This window comes from Elephas maximus, chromosome 4 (assembly GCF_024166365.1).
Source record: "Elephas maximus indicus isolate mEleMax1 chromosome 4, mEleMax1 primary haplotype, whole genome shotgun sequence".
Lineage (NCBI taxonomy): Eukaryota > Metazoa > Chordata > Mammalia > Proboscidea > Elephantidae > Elephas > Elephas maximus.
This window is the reverse complement of record NC_064822.1, coordinates 65,064,798-65,074,145: the sequence shown is the minus strand read 5'-3', so window position 1 is coordinate 65,074,145 and position 9,348 is coordinate 65,064,798.

Sequence of the window (9,348 nt, the reverse complement as noted above, 5' to 3'; positions counted from 1 at the left end):
CTTCACGTGGCCTCTTCCCTGTGTATCTGTCTTCTGTGTCTTCTCTCCTCTTCTCATTGGATTTAGGGCTCACCCTAATTTGGTATGAACTCAACTAATTACATCTACAAGGACTTTATTTCCATTTAAGACCTGGGGGAATTAGGGTTAAACATATCTTTTGGAGGCACACAATTCATTCCGTAACAGTGTGGTTTATTAAGCAACAATATATAACCGATATCTTTGGAACCAATATTCTGCAAAATAAGGAAGCACTATTATGAGAGTATCTTAGAATTTTAGGCTCTATATTCACCTGTATAGTGTCTATTAAAAGCAAATAACATCCATTAGGATAGCTGTTATCAGAAAAATGGAAAATACCAAGTCTTGGAAAGGATATGGAAAATTAGAATCTTCTTCCATTCCTGGTAGGAAAGTAAAATAATGCAATCTTTGTGAAAACAGTTTGATGGTTCCTCAAAAAGCAACACGTAGAATTACCATATAACCCAGGAATTCCACTCCTAGGTATATTCCCAAAAGAATTGAAAGAAGAGACTTAAGATATTTGTATACCAATGTTCATTGCATCATTATTCATAATATCCAAAAGGTGGAAATATCTATCCATCAACAGATACATGGATAAACAAAATGTGGTATATCCATACAATGGAATATCATTCGGCCTTAAAGAGAAATGAAGTTCTCATACCTGCTACAATATGGATGAACCTTGAAACATTAAGGTGAGTAAAATATGTGAGACACAAAAGGACAAATATTATATGGTCCCATTTATGTGAAATGTCTGAAATGTCTAGAAAAGGCAAATGCGTAGAGACCAATGTTTATTAGTGTTTGCCAGGGAATGAGGGGAGGGGAAAATGGGTGTTATTAAGTGGTACTGAGTTTCTGTTGGAAACCCTAGTGGCGTAGTGGTTAAGAGCTATAGCTACTCAGGGTGATGTAAAACATTTGGAAATGGATAGTGACAGTGGTTGCACAGCATGGAAACTAATACAATTAATGTCACTGAACTTTACACTTAAAAATGGCTAAATGGCAATTAAAAATGTATTTTATCACAATAGAATAATAAATCCCACAAATGAACATAGAAACAAATAAACATACCAACACTTCTTCAGACACTTCTGGCCTAGCTGCTGCTTAGTAAATGGAGAAGGAGGCAGACAATTCCGTGGAATGTCCAGTACTAGGGGAAATACTTTTGCTCGTTGGGATAAAACTGACCAATCTTGATGATTTCTCTGAAGGTGGGGATCTGCTGGTACCTGAAAACATTTCAGGGCTCTTTTTTAAAATTAATTAATTTTTTTTTTTTGTACTTTAGATGAAGGTTACAGAAGAAACTAGCTTCTCATTAAACAATTAGTACACATATTGTTTTGTGATGTTGATTACCAACCCCACAACACACCAACATTCTCACTTCTTGACCTTGGGTTCCTCATTACCAGCTTTCCTGTTCAGCTCCTGCATTCTAGTCCTTGCCCCTGGGCCGGTATGCCCATTTTGTCTCATTTTGTTTTATGGGCCTGTCTAATCTTTGGCTGAAGGGTGAACCTCGGGAGTGACTTCATTACTGAGCTAAAGGGTGTCCGGGAGCCATACTCACAGGGTTTCATCAGTCTCTGTCCAGCCAGTAAAAGTCTTTTTTTGTGAGTTAGAATTTTGTTGTATATTTTTCTCCAGCTCTGTCCAGGACCCTCTATTGTGGTTTCTGTGAGAGCAGTCAGTGGTGGTAGCCGGGAACCATCTAGTTGTGCTGGACTCAGTCTGGTGGAGGCTGTGGTAGTTGTGGTCCAATTAGACTTTTGGACTAATGTTTCCATTTTGTCTTTGGTTTTCTTCATTCTCCCTTGCTGCAGACAAGGTGGAACCAGTATCTTAGATGGCTACCGACAAGCTTTTAAGACCCCAGATACTACTTAACAAAGTAGGATGTAGAACAGTTTCTTTATAACTATGTTATGGTAGTTGAGTTAGTTGTCCCCCGAGATCATGGTCCCCAGCCTTCAGCCCAGTAAATCGGTCCCTCTGTGCGTTTGGATGGGTCCATGAAGCTTCCATGACCTTGTCTTGGTCAAGTTGTGCTGACTTCTCCAGTATTGTGTACTGTCTTACCCTTCACCAAAGTTACTACTTATCTCTTGTCTAGTTAATGGTTTTCCCTGCCCACTCCTCCCCTCCCTTGTAATCATGAAAGATTATTTCTTTTGTGGGTAAAACTTTTCATGAGTTTTTATAATAGTGGTGTCATACAGTAATTGTCCTTTTGTGATTTACATATTACACTCAGCATAATGCCCTCCAGATGTTGTGACATGTTTCACAGATTCCTCATTGTTCTTTATTGTTGCATAGTATTCCATTGCATGTATGGACCATAGTTTATCTACTTATCTGTTGATGGGCATTTAGATTGTTTCCAGTTTTTTGCTATTGTGAATAGTACTGCAGTGAACACGGGTTTGCATCTGTCTATTCATGTGATGGCTCTTATTTCTCTAGGATATATTCCTAGAAGTGGGATTGCTGGATCATATGGTATTTCTATTTCTAGCTTTTTTAAAAAAAAAAAAAAAGTTTTTAAGGAAGCACTATGTTGTTTTCCAAAATGGTTGCACCATTTTACATTTCCACCAGCAATGCATAAGAATTTCAATCTCCCCATGGCCTTTCCAACATTTATTATTTTTTTCTTTTTTTTAAATTTATGCCAGTAATGTCTGGATGAGATGGTATTTCATTGTAGTTTTGATTTGCATTTCTCTAATAGATAGTCATCTCAAGCATTTCCTCATATGTCTGTTAGCTGCCTGAATGTCTTCTTTGGTGAAGTGTCTGTTCATATCCTTTGCCCATTTTTTAATTGGATTATTTGTCTTTTTGTTGTAGAGGTGTTGGATTTTCCTATGACTTTAGAGATTAGACCTTTGTTGGATTTGTCATGATCAATTTTTTTTCCCCCAGTCTGTAGGTTCTGTTTTTACTCTTTTGGTGAAGTCTTTTGATAAGTATAAATGTTTAATGTTTAGAAGATTCCAGTTATCTCGCTTATCTTCTGGTGTTTGTGTGTTTGGTTATGGTTTATATGCTATTCATGTCCTGTGTTATGGCCCCTAGTGTCGACCCTAGTTTTCTTCTATGATCTTTGTAGTTTTTGGTTTCATACCTAAGTCTTTCATCCATTTTGAATGAGTTTTTTTGTATAGTGTGGGTATATGCCCTGTTTAATTTTTTTTTTTTTTTTGCAGATGGACATTCAGTTTTGCCAGTACCATTTGTTAAAAATACTGTCTTTTTCCCATTTGATGGACTTTGGTCTTTTGTCAAAGATCAGATGACTGTAGGTGGATGGATTTACATCTGGTTTCTCGATTCTGTTCCTTTGGTCAATGTGTCTGTCATTCCAATACCAGGCTGTTTTGACTACCATAACTGTATAACAGGTTCTGAGATCAGGTAGTGTGAATCCCCCTTCATTCCTTTTCTTCACTAGTGCTTTGCTTGCTCAGGTCCTCTTTCTTTCCATGTAAAGTTAATGATTAATTTTTCCATCTTGTTAAAGAATGCTGTTGGTGTTGGGATTGGGATTGAGTTGTATTTTTAGATTGCTTAGGGTAGAATTGATATTTTCACAATGTTGGGTCTACCTATCTAGGAGCATGGTATGTTTTTCCATTTATGTAGGTGTCTTGTTTTCTTGCAGTACTGTTTTTTAGTTTTCTTTGATAGGTCTTTTACATCCCTGGTTAGATTTATTCCTAAGTATTTTATTTTTTTTAGGGGCTATTATAAATGTCACTGCTTTCCTGATTTGCTTTTCATAGTTCTCTTTATTGGTGTATAGGAACCCGACAGATTTTTGTATGCTTAGCTTGAATCCTGCTAATCTGCTGAATCTGTTAGTTACAGTAGTTTTCTTGTAGAGTCCTTTGGGTTCTCTATGCACTATCATATCATCTGTAAATAAGGATGGTTTTCCTTATTCCTTTCAAATTTGTATGCCTTTTATTTCCTTTTCTTGCCTTATTGCTTTAGCTAGGACTTCTAGTACAATGTTAAATAGGAATGGTGATAAAGGGCATCCTTGTCTTGTTCCTGTTCTCAGGGGGATTGTTTTCAGCCTCTCTCCACTAAGAAGGATGTTGGCTGTTGGTATTATATAAAAAAAAAAAAAAATTATATAGGTGCCCTTTATTATGTTGAGGAATTTCCCTTCTATACCTATTTTATTGAGAGTTCTTGTCAGGAATTTGTGCTGGAATTCATCAAGTGCTTTTTCTGCATCAGTTGAGATGATCATATGATTCTTTTGTTTTGTGTGGTGGATTACATTAATTGATTTTCTAATGATGAACCATCTTTGCATAACTATTATGAGTCCCACTTGGTTGTGGTGTATTATTTTTTTGATATGATGCTGAATTCTATTGGCTAGAATATTGTTAAAAATTTTTACATCTATATTCATGAGAAATATTGGTCTGTAAATTTTATTTGTTTCTGGTGTCTTTGCCTGGTTTTGGTATCAGGGTTATGCTGGCTTCGTAAAATGAATTTTTAAGTGTCCCTTCCTTTTCTATGTTCTGAAGTATTTTGAGTAGTATTGGTGCCAACTCTTTTCTGAATGTTTGGTAGAATTCTCCATAAAACCATCTGGTGCAGGACTTTTTTTGCATTGGGAGTTTTTTTTAATTGCCTTTTCAATCTCTTATCTTGTTATGGGTCTGTTCAGATTTTCAACCTCAGTTTGTGTTGATTTAGTAAGGTTGTGAGTTTCTAGAAATAATGTCCATTTTCTTTAGGTTTTTTGACTTGTCAGAGTATTGTTTTTCATAGTACTCTGTTATGACAATTTTTATTTCACGTGGGTCTGTTGTAATGTCCCCCATTTCTTGTGTTATTTGCTTCCACTCTTGTTTTTCTTTTGTCAGTTTGGCCAGTGGTTTGTCAGCCCTTCAAAGAACCAACTTTTGGTTTTGTTGATTCTTTCTATTGTTTTTCTAGTCTCTATTTCATTTATTCTGCTCTGATCTATACTATTTCCTTTCTTCTGGTGGCTGTGGGCTTCTTTTGCTTTTCCATTTCTATTTGTTCAGTTTTTATAGCTAATGTTTTGATGTTGTCCTTTCTAATTTTTTGATGTGGGTATCTATTGCTATAAATTGACCTCTGAGCACTGCCTTTGCTGCGTCCCAGAGGTTTTATTATGATGTGTTTTTATTCTTGTCTGATTCTAGGAATTTTCTGATTCCACCTTTGATTTCTTTTATTACCCAGTGGTTTTTAAGCAAGGTGTTATTCAGTTTCCATGTATTTGACTTTTTTCCTTGCTATTCCTGTTATTAATTTCTATTTTATGGTGCTGTGATCAGAGAATGTGCTTTGTATTATCTCGATATTTTGGATTTTGTTGAGGGTTGCTTTGTGGCCTAAGATGTAGTCTATTTTGGAGAACATTCCAGGTACATTGGGAAAGATTGTGTACTTTGCTACTGACGGGTAGAGTGTTCTATGTAGGTTTATGACGTCAAGTTGGTTGACTGTGACCTTGAAATCTTCTGTGTCTTTGCTGAGTTTCTTTAGATGTTCTGTCCTTTACTGAGAGTGGTGTGTTGAAGTCTCCTGCTATTATTGTGGAACTGTTGATTTTTCTTTTCAGTGCTGTTAGAGTTTATGTATTTTAGAGCCCTATCATTGGGTGTCTATATATTTTTATAGTTATATCTTCATGATGGATTGTCAATGTAATCATTATAAAGTGTCCAACTTTGTTTCTATGGTGGATGTTTTCTTCAATCTATTTTATCTGACATTAGTATTGCCACTCCTGCTCTTTTTTGGTTGCTGTTTGCTTGATACCTTTTTTTTCATCTTTGATTTTTAATATATTTATGTGTTTGTTCCTAAAGTGTGTCTCTTGTAGACAGCATATTGATGGGTCTTGTTTTTTATCCATTCTGTCACTCTCTGTCTATGGGTGCATTTAAGCAATTTACATTCTGTGTGATTATTGATAAGTGTGAGTTTATTGCTGTTATTTTATACTGCTTTTTTGTGGTGCTGACATTTTCGTTGTTCCTCTTACTCTTCTGTGCTGAATTCATTTATTTGTGGATTTTTAAAAATTGTTTCTTTTATTTTCGTAGATTTTGTGTTTACTGAGACTCTACGCTTTTCTTCTTTGTTTTGATGAACAGGTTTGGTAATTTTCTTTGTGTTTTCCTTGAAATTTACCAGTATCTTCCTTATTTTAAACCAGTCTTTTATTACGTGACTTTGCCTTGATTTCCTCTCTATTTGAAATTTCTGTACTCATACCATTTATTTCCTCTTTTATTGTTCTGACATTGTTTTCATTTACAGATTGACTTCTCTGGTTTCTTGTTGTAAAATTTTTAACTTGTTTTATCCTTGAGAGTTCATTATCTAGGTTGGTATCTGGCTGATGCTGTCTTATGTCCAGATTCAGATTGTAGTCTGATGTTTTTTGTTCTCTAACCAATTTTTTTAACCAAAGGACTCCTTTTAATAATTCTTGTAAGTTTGGTTTGTTTTTTACATATTCCCTTAATTTTTGTGTATCTGGAAATATCCTCATTTTGCTATCATATTTGAGTGAGAGTTTTGCAGGATGTATTATTCTTGGTTGGCATCTTCTTTCAAGATTTTATATATGTATTCCCATTACCTTTTTTGCCTACATGGTTTCTGCTGAGTAATCAGAGCTTAGTCTTAATGTTTCTGCTTTATGTGACTTTTTGTTTTTCTTGAGCTGCTCTCAGGATTCGTTCTTTGTCTTTGGTTTTAGCAAGTGTGGTTATGATAAGCCTTGGTGATTTTCTTTTGGGGTCTATCCAGTACAGGTTTCGTTGAGCTTCTTGAATGACTGGCTTTTTGTCTTTCATGGTATGGAAGTTTTCTCTCAGCAAATCTTCAATGATCCTGCCCGTGTTTTCTGCTTTCTCCCGTTCTGGAATTCTGATCACAAGCACTTTTTTTGCTTTTGATTGTATGCCACATCGTTCTCAGAGTTTCTTTATTTTTCTTCATTCTTTTCTCTGACTTTTCCTCAAAGAAAGTGGTATCCAAGGATTTGTCTTCAATTTCACTGAGTCTATTTCCCTTGTTTCAAACTTGCTCCTAAAACCTTCTATTGCACTGTTCACTTTTGAAACTTTGTTTTTTATTTTCATTTTCTATTTGCTGTTTTTGTATGATTTCTAGTTTTTCATTTTGGCATTTTGTTCCTGTATTATTTTCCTTACCCTTCCATTACTTTGTGTTTTCCCTGATTTTGTCTATGTTTGCCTTATATTTGTCTGCATTATCCTTCATCTGTTGGAGAACCCAGAATATTAGTGTTTCAAATTGCCTATCAGGTAGTTCAAGTGACTTTTCTTATACTAGAAGTTCTATGTTTTATTTTGGTTGCTTTCTGAAGCCATCCTTTCCTGTTTTCCTATTGTCTACTGTCTCCAGGACATTCAGGAATTATTTTCTTTGTTTACTGATTGTAGATTTGATTGTTTCATCCTGCTTTTTTGTTTTATTTGGTTATGTGTGGGCAGGCAGGCTGGATCTGTTTTGTTGCTTGCTCACCTGTGGGCATGATACTTCTCACCACCTTGTCCACTTCGACAGGGCAGTTAGTCTGCTAAGGTGCCACAGGGCAGGTCCAGCAGGGGTGGAGGTGCAGGGAGGTGGGGTTTGCAGCACAAACTGGGGCTTGTGGCATGGAGCAAAGGGGCAGTTCAACCTCAGTTTTCAACACAAACTGAGGTTGAAAATCTTGGAACTGGGGACCACATCTTGCACCTGAAGGCATGGCACTCAGTGCATAGTGCAGATAGGCAGGAGGGAAAGGACAGGATGTTATATGTGGAGCTATGTGGGTGAGTGAAAGAAGAGAAAGAAGACAGAGAAACAATAAAAATAGCAAAGATGAATTAAAAAAAGTAAATAAATAAAATTTGGTGAGTGGTGGTGTGGCAGACTTGGTGAGGCCATGTGCTGGTGGCAGTAGTCCAAGATGGTGAATCTGTGCCACATTAGCTTGTAGGGGACCTCCACTCTGTAGGTCTCCTTGTTCTCTGTTCTCTGTCAGTTTCTTATTCCATTTTGTGCTTGACTGAGTTCTTTAATCCTTCATGTGATGCTTAGGATTCCAAGATTGATGTTTGTATCTGTTTAACTTAGTTTTTCAGGTCTTTGCTGCATGATGCTTCTGTGTATAGTGTCATGCTGGCTGTCCTCCTATAAATCTTTAGGGAAGCAGACTGCCACATCTTTCTCCCACTGAGTGGCTAGTAGGTTGGAAGTGATGACCTTTTGGATAGCAGCCCTGCACTTAACCACTGCACCAGCATGGCTCATTTAACAATGGTGCACACCTTGTGAAAGATGGGCTCAGAGGAACAACTCAGAAAGGAAGGTACGAAGGGTTGCAGAACTCAAAGAATGTAATCAGTGTCACTAAATAGTACATGCAGAATCTGTTGAATTGGTGAATGCTTTGCTGTGTATATTCTCAACAACAAGAAATAAAATTTAGAAGAATAAAAAGATGAACTCAGTGACTCATGGACAGATGAAATAATGTGACAGAATTGTATTCAACCAAATGTTTAGTATAGGGGTTCGATTAAATCAGTCATAGTATGTCCACATGATGAAAGGCTCTGCAAAATGTTAAAATTTTTGTAAATGTAATTTTATAATGAAGAGCCATTGTTTGGGACAGTGGTGTATATTGTTGGTCTATTCAACCCTTCTTCCTTAGGAACAAAACTCCAATGTTTTTTGTCACCTTTCTTTTATCAGCCCAGGTGACTTGAGATGCTGAACTCACATTAAGCTCTGTGGGTTACTATTGTTAGTTGTGGTCAAGTCAAGTAAATTTGGACTCATGGCGATCCCATGTGTGCAGAGTAGAACTTCTTTCACCATAGGGTTTTCAACGCTCTTCCTTTTCAGAAGCAGATCACTAGACCTGTCTTCCAAGGTGCTTGTGGGTGGGCTTGAATTACCAACCTTTCCCTGTAGTCAAATACTTAACCATTTGAGCAACACAATGATCCTGACTTGGTCAAAGCAATTGAAACAATCACCTCCCCAGGAGATGGTTTAGGAATAGGCATTAACTGCAAGTCATCCAATGATTTTCTTCTCCCTTCTTATTCTCAGCAGGATCTGTGAGTGAATACCAATGAACAGGAACAAAGAAACATGTAGTCCTTCTTGTTATTGATGGTCTTTCTAAGATCATGAGGAGAACCAAATTTAGGATGAAATGAACACCATGGATAGCAAGAGTAGAGCCCTGGAAAG